This window comes from Polypterus senegalus, chromosome 2, assembly GCF_016835505.1.
Source record: "Polypterus senegalus isolate Bchr_013 chromosome 2, ASM1683550v1, whole genome shotgun sequence".
Lineage (NCBI taxonomy): Eukaryota > Metazoa > Chordata > Cladistia > Polypteriformes > Polypteridae > Polypterus > Polypterus senegalus.
In genome coordinates, this window is record NC_053155.1 from 3,646,796 (window position 1) to 3,660,018 (window position 13,223).

Here is a 13,223-nt window from a genome sequence, read left to right on the forward strand (position 1 = left end):
CACATTGTCAGTTTGGTCCTGCGGTTGTAATATGACCAAGCTGTGCACTGAGCTTACTCGTGAGCATGTAACTTACATGTTGGCAATGTGAACAGTAATCTTGTCTCAAATCTCACAGCTTGGATTACTGCTGTCATAATCGGTTTGAGTTTCATGGTTTGTTTCAATTACGACAGTATTTGCAGGATTTGTTGTGTTGAAGTGACATTTGGCATCTGTCAAGCGTTGTAAACACACAACCGGTTTCATCGATAACTTCACATCCAGCTTTTGAGAGTTTAAACATTCATAAACATCAAAGTATCCACCACTGAAATCGTCACCTGTGAATCTAAGATGTTTAAGAGGCATTGGCAGTTGTCGAAAGGTTTAAAATATTTGGCCGTTTCGGTACACTTGAAAGCGACAACCGAACAATTCAGCGGCAGCCATCAACTCACATGCAGATCCACAGGTGAAGGGCTTAAGCATTTCACTCTTCTAGTGCTCCTGTGTAGTCTAATTATCTCCTGTACCGTCATCAGTCCACACCTTGAACTTGTCCCAGTCATTCAATACATAAGACACAATGGTCCTCTGGATATCAAGAGTGAGCCTGATATGGCCGTGCAATATGTAACAAAGAGAATGGAAAAGGCAGGTGCCATCTCCGGGCATGGAAACAACTCGGTAAGTGACAGTTCTTTGATCGATGGTGATCACCTCGATAGACATGGTAATGGGGGTACGGTTGGAACGATAAAGGAAATGGGTACCTGAAAAATGTAAAGTAAGTCTAAAATACCTACACAATAACTATAATCGTAATAAACGAACAATAAAACAGCGGAGAAGCCGTGGATTAAATAAAAAGGCTGTAGTTATCAGCAGGGAGACGTGAATCCTGTGGCAAAGCAAGGAAGGAAATGTAGAGACCGAAGTGACGGACGGCCTTATATAGGCAGGCAGCCAACAACGTGGGAGGTGTGGGGATGGGGGACCCAACGCCGCCTCACATGGTGACCGAGCTGCAGGCTTTTGACGTATATAAGTACGTAAGTAGGATTCAGTTAGCGTTGGGAACCCGCGTACCAAATTTCTTGAAGATGGGCCCATAAGTAACAAAGACCATTTGAAAGTTCAATATGGAGGCCGACAGTGGCGTCATACCACCGAAATAAGTACGTACATCGGTTTCGGTTAGCACAGTGAAGCTGCCTACCAAATTTCGTGAAGATGGGGCCATAAATAAGAAAGTTCAACATGGCGGATGTTGTTGACCGTTATGATCATTACGCTTAGAATTTCGAAATGAAACCTGCTTAACTGTTGTAAGTAAGCTGTAAGGAATGAGCCTGCCAAATTTCAGCCTTCTACCTACACGGGAAATTGGAGAATTAGTGACATTGGAAAGTTCAATATGGCGGCCGACAGTGGTGTCATACCACCAAAATTAGTACGTACATTGGTTTCGGTTAGCGCAGTGAAGCTGCCTACCAAATTTCGTGAAGATGGGGCCATAAATAATAAAGTTCAACATGGCGGATGTTGTCGACCGTTATGACCGTTACGTGTAGAATTTCGAAATGAAACCGCTTAATTTTTGTAAGTAAGCTGTAAGGAATAAGCATGCCAAATTTCAGCTTTCTACCTACATGGGAAGTTGGAGAATTAGTGATGAGTGAGGGAGTGAGTGAGTGAGTCAGTGAGGGCTTTGCCTTTTATTAGTATAGATTCCATTGATCTAGTCCTGCCTCTAATTCTACCATTATCTCTCGGCTGCGTGGGTGTCAAACTCTTCACTGTCCATCATATCTGTCTGACAACCTCTACCTGCACCTCCTTCTTTCCCAGCGCTCACCCATTACTTACATCCCAAGAGTTTACATTTCCCCCCTTTAATAGCCCATCTCTTCTCAACTCTCCTGCATGTTCAGACTTTAACTTTGACAGATAATGGTGGTCTGTGACTTATTCAGGGTAGTAAAAGTACTGTATACAGGCATGAGCTTTATAATTCCTAACTCTTACATCAAAATACTTAATAAAATATAGTGCCTACTTTTCTTATGTGCTTATAATACTTTTCTAATACATAGAGATTACCAATTTTAAGAATACAATTTTCTATAAAATATGCATCATTCCTCCAGGACACTAGAGGACAGGCAAGTCACTTGTGGTCACCAATTCCAGGCCACCTGTCCAGACAGGCAGTTTTGGAGAGAGGAGGAGACATGAGAGCATTGTATTCCTACAACCTGCCAATGGCATTACAGACTGGCCGTGTGGTCCAGGAGAAGCTCATGTGCTCTGGGAATTCTGTGTGTTGGAGCTCCAGATTCCATGGAGATGAGGGGTCTGCTTGAGGGAAATGTGAGTAGAAGGCAAATTTGTAGGGGCTTCTGTGACTCCAGAGGGACTTGTGGGATTGCCACAGGAACAGGCCATAAGTACTGTGAAAGCTGGCCCGGACACAGACAGACAGACAACATATTTTGCACCCACACACCGTTTATTTACACTATTTACAATGTCAATATCACGTGCACACTCACAATCCCCAGTGCCTCTTTCACCGATCTCCCCAAAGTCCAGGGCCCACAGTCTTTGTGCCTTCCTGGCCGCCTCCCGTCCTCTCTCTCCAGTTCAGTCCTGACTGGAGGGAGGCGGCCCCTTTTATGGGAACCCAGATGGGCTCCAGCTGCTTCCCGGCACTTAGTCCTGGCCACACCCCTGTGTGGCGGAAGTGCCGGCTGCGTACCCGGAAGCCGTCCGTGTATCCCCTTTCGTCTTCCCCCCGGCACTTCCTGGTGTGGCAGAAGTGCGGGCTCCGGATCAAAGGCACTGGGCGCGCCTGGCGGTGGCCACGGGTCCCTACAGGGCTGGGCTTCCAAGCCCCTACCCGAGCCTCCTGCATAACCAGGACGGACGCCCTCTCTCGGTCTGGAGGAGGCACAGGCCCTCCTCCGGTCTTCCAAGGCGTCCCGGCCGGGCTCCATCCCCGGCCAAAGACCACACGGGGTAAACCGGCATCGAGCGCCGCCTGGCGGTGACCACAGGTCCCTACCCTGTACCCGTGGTCCCCAATATAACCAGGACGGGCCTCAGCGGTCTGGAGGAGGCACAAGCCCTCCTCTCCTCCTCCTGGGCGTCCCGGCCGGGGACCACAGTACAAAGTTATTATTAAGAGGATTCAGGTCTGAGGTTAATTTCTTAAGCAAAGCTCTAAACGTGGCATCTGCAAAGATATCAGGGACAATGGCATTTAAGAATGTGAACCAAACAAAATGTGCTTTATGTGTTTAAATCCACAGATATCAAAGAGTCAGATTGTGGATATTGGACTTTTTTGATTCCTTGCATCAAAATTGGAGAGTGACAAGTCGGAGTCCAACTCAGTAATAATATGTAAACTTCATCCATGGACTATTTTGCTTTGCCCATTCGCTTTGATCTCTCTCCAGATGTTTGCTATTGTTTGCTCTTTGCTTTTCACGTGAGTGCAGGGAATCTCAGTCAAACCGACAAAGCTAACTTTCCTTCTAGCAAAGAGAGCTGAACTAAAACACAATGGCAGGGTTTGATCACTGTTTACAGTTGATTACCACCCTCAACCCCTCCGCTCAACAAAAGCTGACATCCACCCTGAAAGAGTTAAGAGACTTGCTGTAGACACGTATCACTCGGTCTGTATTGTTCTTTCAAATTAAGTCTAAGAAACAGAAGTAGTAGATATAGTAGTAGTGCTAGTATTATAATTAATTTAGCAGACACCTTCAACCAAGGTGAGACAGAATTTATTGGATTAATGAAAACACTTTCAATGTCAACAGCCTGACTGATAATGGCGCCCAATGTCTGATTGCGAGGTGGACTCTGACCTTCAAACATTTGGCAAACCCCACCAAGTCCAGCAGGCGTGTAAACATTTGCTAAAGGTGTGAATTTCAACATCTTTAAGAATATTAAAATCAACCATCAACACAACACGATAATAATTTGCAGTGAGGTCTGATAAAAGTCTGAGGTGAACATGGCTCAGCAAATGAAATCTGCCTAATAAAAGTTTATAGATGACGTCTTTTGTTGCTTTCAATACAATTGGTAAAATCCCATTAAGTCCTCGATTTTATTTGTCTTCAAACTTGAAGCACATCTGACTGATCTGTTTTAAAATCTAAGAACTCAGAGTGTGTTTTTACTTCTTCACAAGATGTTCCTTTTGTTTCTTGCTTTACAAACACCTGAGTGAACACATTTGCTCAGTTCATTTCCTTCTCGTTTCCAATGATTTCTCCTTTTGTGTCCCTGAGGTTTCCTAAATTCTTTTTTAATCGTCATTTTACTGCAATAGTACTTAAATGGTTGATGTTTGCTTTTGCCTCATTAATTTTTTTTTTTTTTTGGTTTCTCTTTTGACCTTTTGAATATTTTTTTTAACTCTTCCTGTCGTGTTGGGCTCGAGATAACTGGGTGAGAAAACAGCAACTTGCCGTCAGCACCATTTCTGATTCATCTTTTATATTTCTGATGGGAGCTTCTCAATCACTGTTTGGAGAGTTAATATTCCTCCATGATCACTACATCCTCTTTGTTACACATGTCTTATTTATTTAAATAATATGCTGCTGTCTGAAATTTCTGGACATAGTGGCCTGTAGCAAACTCTGATAAACACAACTTTGGCTTTCTTCATTACCAGCTTAACCCGCAGTGATTCTGACTCATCCTCCTCTTCCATCTTAAATTCATGGGCCTGAATGTTATTTTTCACATATAACGCCACACTCCCTCCTTTCCTTCCTTCTCTATCTCTCCTGAAGTAGAAGTAACCACTAATATATTCCTCAATATCAGCCTCATTAACAGTAGCCATGACTCCATGATACCTCATCTCAAGTCAATACCGTTACCTCTAGTTCAGTATTTCTCAACCCTCATTGTCTCACCACCCAATTTTACCTTGTTAAGTTCAGTGACGACCCACAGGCTGGTCATATGGCCTCTTGTTGAAACAAACATGCTTGGAAGAGCTGGTAGAGCCCCCCTTGGTGAAATCAAGGGCAAATGTAATAGCAGGGTGGTGGTCTTCCTCCAATTTTGTTCATATTATGTGAATGAATTTCTCTTTAAACTGCATAATTTCCTTTTGCCATTGCGTATGTTTTTTTGACTTAGTTGACTTTAATATTGATATCCCCCCACTTATCACTTAGACTGATTAATATCACTGCCTGTTTCCCATCATGAATATTTAAGCCTGGGCTTTCCAAAATCTCTGTTCCCACTATTTCCTAGTTTGAAAAGTCCATGACGGACCTCCTTGTAGACTTTCATAAAACAGTGCTTCAGTTTCAAAAGGGTACCATCTGTTGCAAAAATCAACCTGTCACTCCATCTCCCCCATCCTAAATGTAATTCTGATCTCCTCAATGTTCACTGGACTGGCATGTGGCCCAGGCAGCACTACTGATAAGCCCACCTTGTCTGCCCTGCCCCAGATCTTAGCTTCTCATTTTTTACAGTTTACTTGCACAACTGCCAGCCTCACAATACTTTTCTCACTTACTCTGATGTGTCAAGTGACAACTAGATTTACTTTTTCTCTTGAAAATAGCCAATCCACATGCCCAGAGAGGTCATTCATTTCTGACGCGTCATACAATACCATCTGTCAGTCGATCAAACTTGAGTGTCAGTCCATATTATAATAAAGTCTACTAATATCATCCCATTGCCTTCCTTTTGACATCTGGTTTTGAGGTAACCTGTTGGGCTCTTCCTCCCTGCCTACCACCTCCACCTTGAGGTTGACATAACCAGACTGCATGCACCTCTCACATTGTGCTAACATCTGACCATCAAGAAATTACTTTCTTTCTCTGGACTAGAGTCACTTCCTGTGCCACTCCAGAGGTGCCCTGTGTCTCGCTAAAGGTCACCTGGCTGAGTTCCTATATTCTCCTTTACACCTCATGCTAGCTGACATCTGCTCAGAGTCTCAGTTACGTTGCCCATAGTGAACTCATCCTTGCCATCACTTCAACATACTTCATCATTTTCATTAATTAAAGAGACTGTCTGTTTTTTCTCAATTTGTTTTTTTTCCCAAAGGTTTTAAAGCCATCAACAGGTGCCTAAGTCCTACACACTTTATTGTGTTTGTATCTGGTACATTTATAGAATCTGAGGTTTAAGATTTGTCCTCCTGCTGCCCTGTGCTAATCCTCTTCACATCTGTAGTTTGTTCTCCTTCAGACACTATGTCTTGATGGTCCCTCATGACCAGTTTGTATTTTGTTGACTCATTGGCATCCTTGACTGTAGCACCCTGGTGTGTCTTGGGGGTTCTGATCATCTTTACTGAACATATCAATTGCTTGTTTCATTTTAAATACTTTCATGGCAGTCATTTCTAGGAATCGAGGCAGAATGTGGTCCACAAAGCAGCCCACCCTATAGCAAGTCATTTGAACATCTTCATATTTGAGTTACTCTAGTTACTTTCACTTAACTGTGTTTCTAGAATTAAATTTTAAATGTTATAATGCATTTTTTAAATACTTCTGTTAGTTGATTTACTTCCAGGCTTATGTGAGCTCATCAAACTCCTCTTCAGTTTTTATGTTTGCCATCTGACTGAATTCCTCAGAATCGCTGTGTCTAAGTGGCCTCACAATGTCCTCACAAGTCTGAATTCTGGAATGACACTACCATTACAGCCATTCTGGGTTTTCAGAATGTGAAAGGCGTCTTTTCACTGACACAGTTAATTTTTTTATGTGAGAGATCAGACATCCATCCTCTGTTTCTTCTGAGGACAAACTTAAACCAGGACAGCAAAGAAATGCACTCTCTAATTCTCAAGCTTTAGCATAATCTCAGAATTGTGGTGGCCTTTATACTGTCACAGCAGTGAGTCACAGGTCATGACCTCTGAGACCACGCCCCCTAATAACGGGTCACCACAGCCTAGAAAGGAAGACACAAAATGGCTGTGCCTGTCAGAAAACAAAATGGCACTGAAAAAGACACAAAAGCTATTTAGGCAGGCAGTGTGGCCTGGTGGTTTAGGCTTTGCACGTCAAATCCTCAGGCTGTGGGTTCAAATCCAGCTTCTAACACTGTGTGACCCTGAGTGAGAAAATCACTTCACCTGCCTGTACCCCAATTGGAAAAACAGAAAGAAATGGAATCAAATGTTGTACGTTGCCTTGGGTAAACATGACAGTAAAATAAAGTAATTTAATAACCTTAACACTAATTTCTTATAACAAATTTGAAACCCTCGGGCATTAAAACTGTAGAATTGATGCACAACTCTTAATGATCACTTTAAGGAGACACAAGAAAAATGAAGTGAAAACAGCAATCATGACAGTCTTCTAAATCTCCAGATCAATGTACCTGACACACCAGTGTAAGAACTGCTGACTTATAATCAGGAGTCTCCTGGTTTGATCCTGACTGCCTCAGTATATTTATTGTTTTGAGTAGTGAGCTGCTCTTATTTTTAATATTACACAATACACACATACATTTGATTTGTGTCTGTAACAGCCAATGTATATTTATAGCACTTGTAAAATTTAGCGTTTTTTTTGATCACGATACAACACCCACATCTGCACCACCACCACCCCAGATCTGACGGTGTTAGTTTTTATTTGAAACTGGGAATTACTGTAGATGTGACTGGTGTTTTCGGACAATGGAACTGGAAATTCTCTAATCTGGGGGGATCAAAATTGACACACAGACGCTGGTTAATCTGCCTTCTTCATATCTCACCGTCACTTGATTTATTTTTATTCAGTTTTATTGAGTGTTCCTGCTCATGCTGAATTAGTATGCACCTTATGGTCTATGATGTCAAGGACATACTGACAAAAAACAGAGACATAGGTGTATATCAGGGGTTCTCAAACTCGGCCCTGGGGACCCCTTGTGGCTGCAAGTTTTTGTTCAAACCAGCCTCTGTTTTTAATTGGACTCCTGGGCTATGGGTCTCTACTCTGCTTATTTTTAATTGTCATTATTAAGATTCAATGAAGGGAGCAAACTGCACAGAGAAAGAGCGAAATATAATAAAGAGAAAGTTAAGCATTTAAATCCATAGCAAAAACAGAAATATTTCTAAATTTTCTTAAAAATGTAAAAATCATGTTGCTGTGCTTTTCTGAATGTAGAATAAAAGATAAATAATACCAGCTAATTAAATGAGATCAGTGCTATCAGGTGTTATCACTGATTAGGAATCCAGTTGGAGCAAAAACCTGCAGCCACAGTGGGCCCCCAGGACCGAGTTTGAGAACCCCTGGTATATATGACATTTGGAATAATTCATTTTATGAACTGCGTAGTACATTTCATAAAACATTATGGCACTTCTTCTTCTTTTTTGGCTGCTCCTGTTAGGGATTGCGACAGCAGATCATCTTTTTCCATTTCTTTCTTCTTCTGCATCTAGTTCTGTTACACCCATCACCTGCCTGTCCTCTCTCACCACATCCATAATCCTCCTCTTAGGCCTTCCTCTTTTCCTCTTTCCTGGCAGCTGTATCTTTAGCATCTTTTTTCCAATATACTCAGCATCTCTCCTCTGCACATGTCCAAACCAACACAATCTCGCCTCTCTGTCTCCCAACCGTCCAACTTGAGCTGACCCTCTAATGTCCTCATTTCTAATTCTGTCCATTCTCGTCACACCCAGTGCAAATCTTAGCATCTTTAACTCTGCCACCTCCAGCTCTGTCTACTGATTTCTGGTCAGTGCCACCGTCTCCAACCAATATAATATAGCTGGTCTCACTACCGTCCTGTAGACCTTCCCTTTCACTCTTGCTGATATCCGTCTTTCACAAATCACTCCTGACACTCTTCTCCACCCATTCCACCCTGCCTGCACTATCTTTTTTCTTTCTCTTCCACAATCCCCATTACTCTGTACTGTTGATCCCAATTATTTAAACTCATCCACCTTCGCCAACTCTACTCCCTCATCCTCACCATTCCACTGATGTCCCACTCATTTACACACATGTATTCTGTCTTGTTCTTCTTGACCTTCATTCCTCTCCTCTCTAGAGCATATCTCCACCTCTCCAGTGTCTCCTCAACCTGCTCCCTACTATCGCTACAGATCACAATGTCATCAGAAAACATCACGGGGACTCCTGTCTAATCTCATCTGTCAGCCTGTCCATCACCATTGCAAATAAGAAAAGGCTCAGAGCCGATCCCTTACTGTCACACATCTCTCCTACATTTCCTGTACAACTCTTATGTACTTCTCTGCCACTCCCGACTTCCTCATACAACACGACAGCTCCTCTTGAGTACTATAAATTTACACCAGCTGTTACAGAAGCAAATCAAATGTATGTTTTTATTGCATAATATTAACAATAAGAGCAGCTCACTATTCAAAAAAGTAAATTTGCACAGCACTCAGGATTGAACTCACAGCCTCTTGATTACAAGTCAGCGATTCTTACCGCTGCGCCACAGAATCTGTCGTATTGTGCTTGTACATTTTGTGAAAATGTTAATTTGATCTTTGGACTTGAGCCTTCACACATTATACAGTTCATGTCTACATTTTGTCAATTATTAATAAAACATGAAAAACATTTCTGTTTAAACGTGTTGTTGTAGACACGGAACACACATGGAATGTATGTGTTCCAAATAAAACTCCAGCACTTAAGTCCATGATAATCAAGGTCTGAGCTGGGAGAACTTCATACCCTTTCTGTGGAGGTGGGTGATGGTATAGAAGGCTGCTTGCTGCTTGTACTGATCAACACATTTACAAGACAAAAGACGTTGATGGAGAGGTGCAAATGGATTTAAGGTGGGCCTGGTTTACAAGTTTCATAGGGTTTGGTCATTCTAGTGTTAATGTGACTTGTGCCAAATCAAATCCTACTTCAGGCAGGACATGCTGTGAGGGGATTTCTACTTCAGAGCAGTTTAAAGGTTTGCTTTTGACAAAAAGAAATTTCAAATTTGTTTAATTTCAGTTGCCTTTTCGTTTTGTGTCCTCTGTCTCTTTAAGACTCAGGTGTGTCCTCTTGGAGGTCTGCCATATAAAAATGAAAGGGAAAGCAAAGATCAGAGCAACGGACCTCAGGGCCGTGCTGTGAAGGTTTGCTTTTATAAACTCAAGGATGTTACAAAGACCATTTAAAAAAAAATCTACTCATCAGTGAATTCTGAAAAATACAATCTGTGACAGAAGAAAAACAAAGAAAAAAGTTAAAGCAGGTAAGTGAAAAGGAAATTTGACTTTGTAACTGAACTCTGAAGTCTGCTCACTTTTCCACAATCTGATTGTTTTCGGTGTCCTCATGATGGTCTTTTCCAGAGGATGTCTGCCACTTTGTGTGTTTTGTTTTCTTTATTCCTGTGATGTTGCAGTCAGTGAAGTGTTTTAAGGGTGGACAAGTGGCCAGTAAACTCATCACAGCCTCACATTTTCAGGGTTCTTCACCTTTTTTTTCAGTATTTTTAGTTACACTGTTAAACACAGAGATGGTGACAGGTGAGACTTTGTCACGTTCTTCCAAGAGTAAAGTTGATTTTTAGTGGTTATTTTTTGATACTAGGATTTGATTTACAATTTTGATATTTGTTCTGTCCTTGTGGCGCTCAGTCCTGGGGTTTTTGTAGTAATGTCTCCTACCTCAGAGAGCCAACGTCTTGAGTTTAAATCAAGTTGCAGTTTGTGTGGCCTCCTTGTGTTCCCTCAGGCTACTTCCTTTTTTCTCTAACGCTCAGGTTAAGGTCAGTCTCTGATTCTAATCTGGTGCCATGCGGGTGCACCATTAGACAGGTCTGCTGGCATTTTATATCTGTGGATGTGAATGTAATGGATGGATATCTTAACACAATTAGTAGTGCGGCTGATAGACAACACTTCTGAGGCATCCTTTTATTTATTCAAACCATATAAATAGAAGTATATTTGAATTAAGTTTAGATATAAAAATGCTGAAGACACAATTTAAAAATAACAGTAAAGCTCATCAATACATTAGTGCAGGCTCTGCTTCCTCCATCTTATTTAATCAGTCCAGAAGCTTCTTGTTTTAAACTGTTTTATTGTGAAGGATTAGAAGAGGGCCTCTGGTACCCAATAGGCCCAAATAAAGGACACCTTACCATTTATTTGTATAAAACAGAAAACTCTTTAAGCTGCTTGATGCTGGCTTCCGGAACTCACCTGATATGACTTAATAATATCCTCAGAGACATCAGGAGGTTCTGTTTCCCTGGGTTTTCCCTGAGCCCTTAGCGTGGCCATCATGAAGGGAAGTAGTAAACTGTGACAGACATGAATGGACAACACAGGGGAGGGTAGAGGAGTAGCCAAGGGCAGGACCTGCTTATTGAGTCTGACAGTCTGTGATCCCCACCTAACCCCACTGGCTGTGTTTAACAATGAGATTGTCTTCTAGGCTGTCCCTCTGTTTACTCGTAGCCCTCCAATCTGCTCAATGGTGGAATTCTTACCACCTCTTTTTTTGAATGCTCTCCTCTTCTTTTATCCACTTTCCTTATCCAACACCTTGAGCTCAGGGTTGCTGAACTTAAGAAGGAGGTGGCCGCCTGTGAAGTAGTAAGGAACTGACAGATCTAGCCCAATGTGGTGCAAGAGGGGATTCTAAGACATTAAGGTGGAGGCAGGTGGTCACAGTCAGGCATAAGTGCAAAGTAGGGGTCCCAAAAAGAGAGAAGTCATGATGGTGGGGGATTTAACACTAGAATCTCTGAAACCTACAAAAACCTCATAATCCCAGCCCACCTTAAACCCTGTCAGCGTCAGCGTCTTTTGTTTTTTAAATGTGATGATCAGCACAAGCAGCAAGCAGCCTGCTCTCCCATTACTCTTGAAGGAACTCAACTCTCCCAGCTCAAGCCAAGGCTCCTTATCTGTGTGTGATGTGCCTGGAGTTGTGTAGGGCAAATAATACAGTATATCGTTATTTGGAATACATGTATTTCATGTGTATTCTGTGTCTACAAAGATCTGTGTAAGTGTAAGATGAAAGGAAATGCAAGAAATCCAAGAAATGCTGTGATATATTTATTGCCTAGTATTAGTTCATGCCAGTAGATGGTGCTGTTTGTTTCATGTATAATTCCAATAGGGTTTTTTTTTCTTGACTTATGTTATTGTTGATTATTGTAAAGTATGTTTTGGCACAAATTGTAATATACAGAGTTCACAAAATAAACTGAGTCTTTTTCCAGGATATTCATCTGGGTAGAAACTCTCTATAATACATAATACATACCTAAAGGAGAAACTTTTTCCACAGTAAATTAATAATGACATTAAGTGTATAATGTGTGAAGACTTTAGTCCAAATATCAAATAAATATGTGTGCTTTTATTCAAGAATATAACCAAAGGAAAAAAAAATCATTCAATTTACATGTAGCTGTCAAAGAGTTAAAAACTCAAGGTCAAATGTCAATCAACAGAAAGATAACATTTACTCCTAGATGGTGCAGAGGTAAGAACTGCTGCCTTATAACCCAAAGGTTGCTGGGTGTGCTCCATGTTTTGAGTAGAGAGCTGCTATTATTATTATTATTATTATTATTATTATTATTATTATTATTATTATTATTATTATTATATAATAAAAACATACAATTGAATTTAAGTCTATAAGACCAGGTGTAAATTTTGGCTATTTGTATAAGTTAGCTCTTGTTTTTTTATTACTCAGTTTTATTCTCTCAGTGACGTTCACGTGGTAGACTTGCCTCTCCCTCTCTGAGTCGATGGTGTTTATCTCCATTCTTTTCACAACAGCAGCACTGTGGCTGATGCCTGCTCAGAACTATTTGTTGTACCGGCAATCAAAGATACAATGTACCATGACCACTATCAGATTGGACAAACATAGAAACGTAACAACAGACATTTTCTTCACAGTGGTTTTGCTGACTAAAATACTGCTGCACCGCAACATAACCCTGCTTGGCACCATAAATAAAATGGGACTTCCACCTGCAGCTAAAGTTACTTCAGTATGCGAGTAATTTGTCACGCTGTTGTTTAGATCTGACAGTGCCATACTTATGGTGTATGTGCGCATAAAGAAGAAAACTGTCTGCATTTTCAGTACCATACACCATAACATGGAGTACAGGTAAGATAAAAAAAAAAACATTTAAATGATAACTCATGTTCAAATGGCATAGCGTTTTCAAATACGTTTACA

At 41.3% G+C, this 13,223-nt stretch overlaps 1 protein-coding gene across 1 annotated transcript in view; it reads left to right on the top strand.

The window, feature by feature from the left end:
- The first annotated feature begins 10,173 nt into the window (after positions 1 to 10,173).
- The window catches only part of LOC120521327, a 130,514-nt gene continuing 127,464 nt past the window's right edge, over positions 10,174 to 13,223 (top strand). The window contains exon 1 of the mRNA XM_039743029.1: positions 10,174 to 10,251. The gene's annotated coding sequence lies outside the window, so the exon portion shown is untranslated. The remainder of the gene's footprint in view (positions 10,252 to 13,223) is intronic.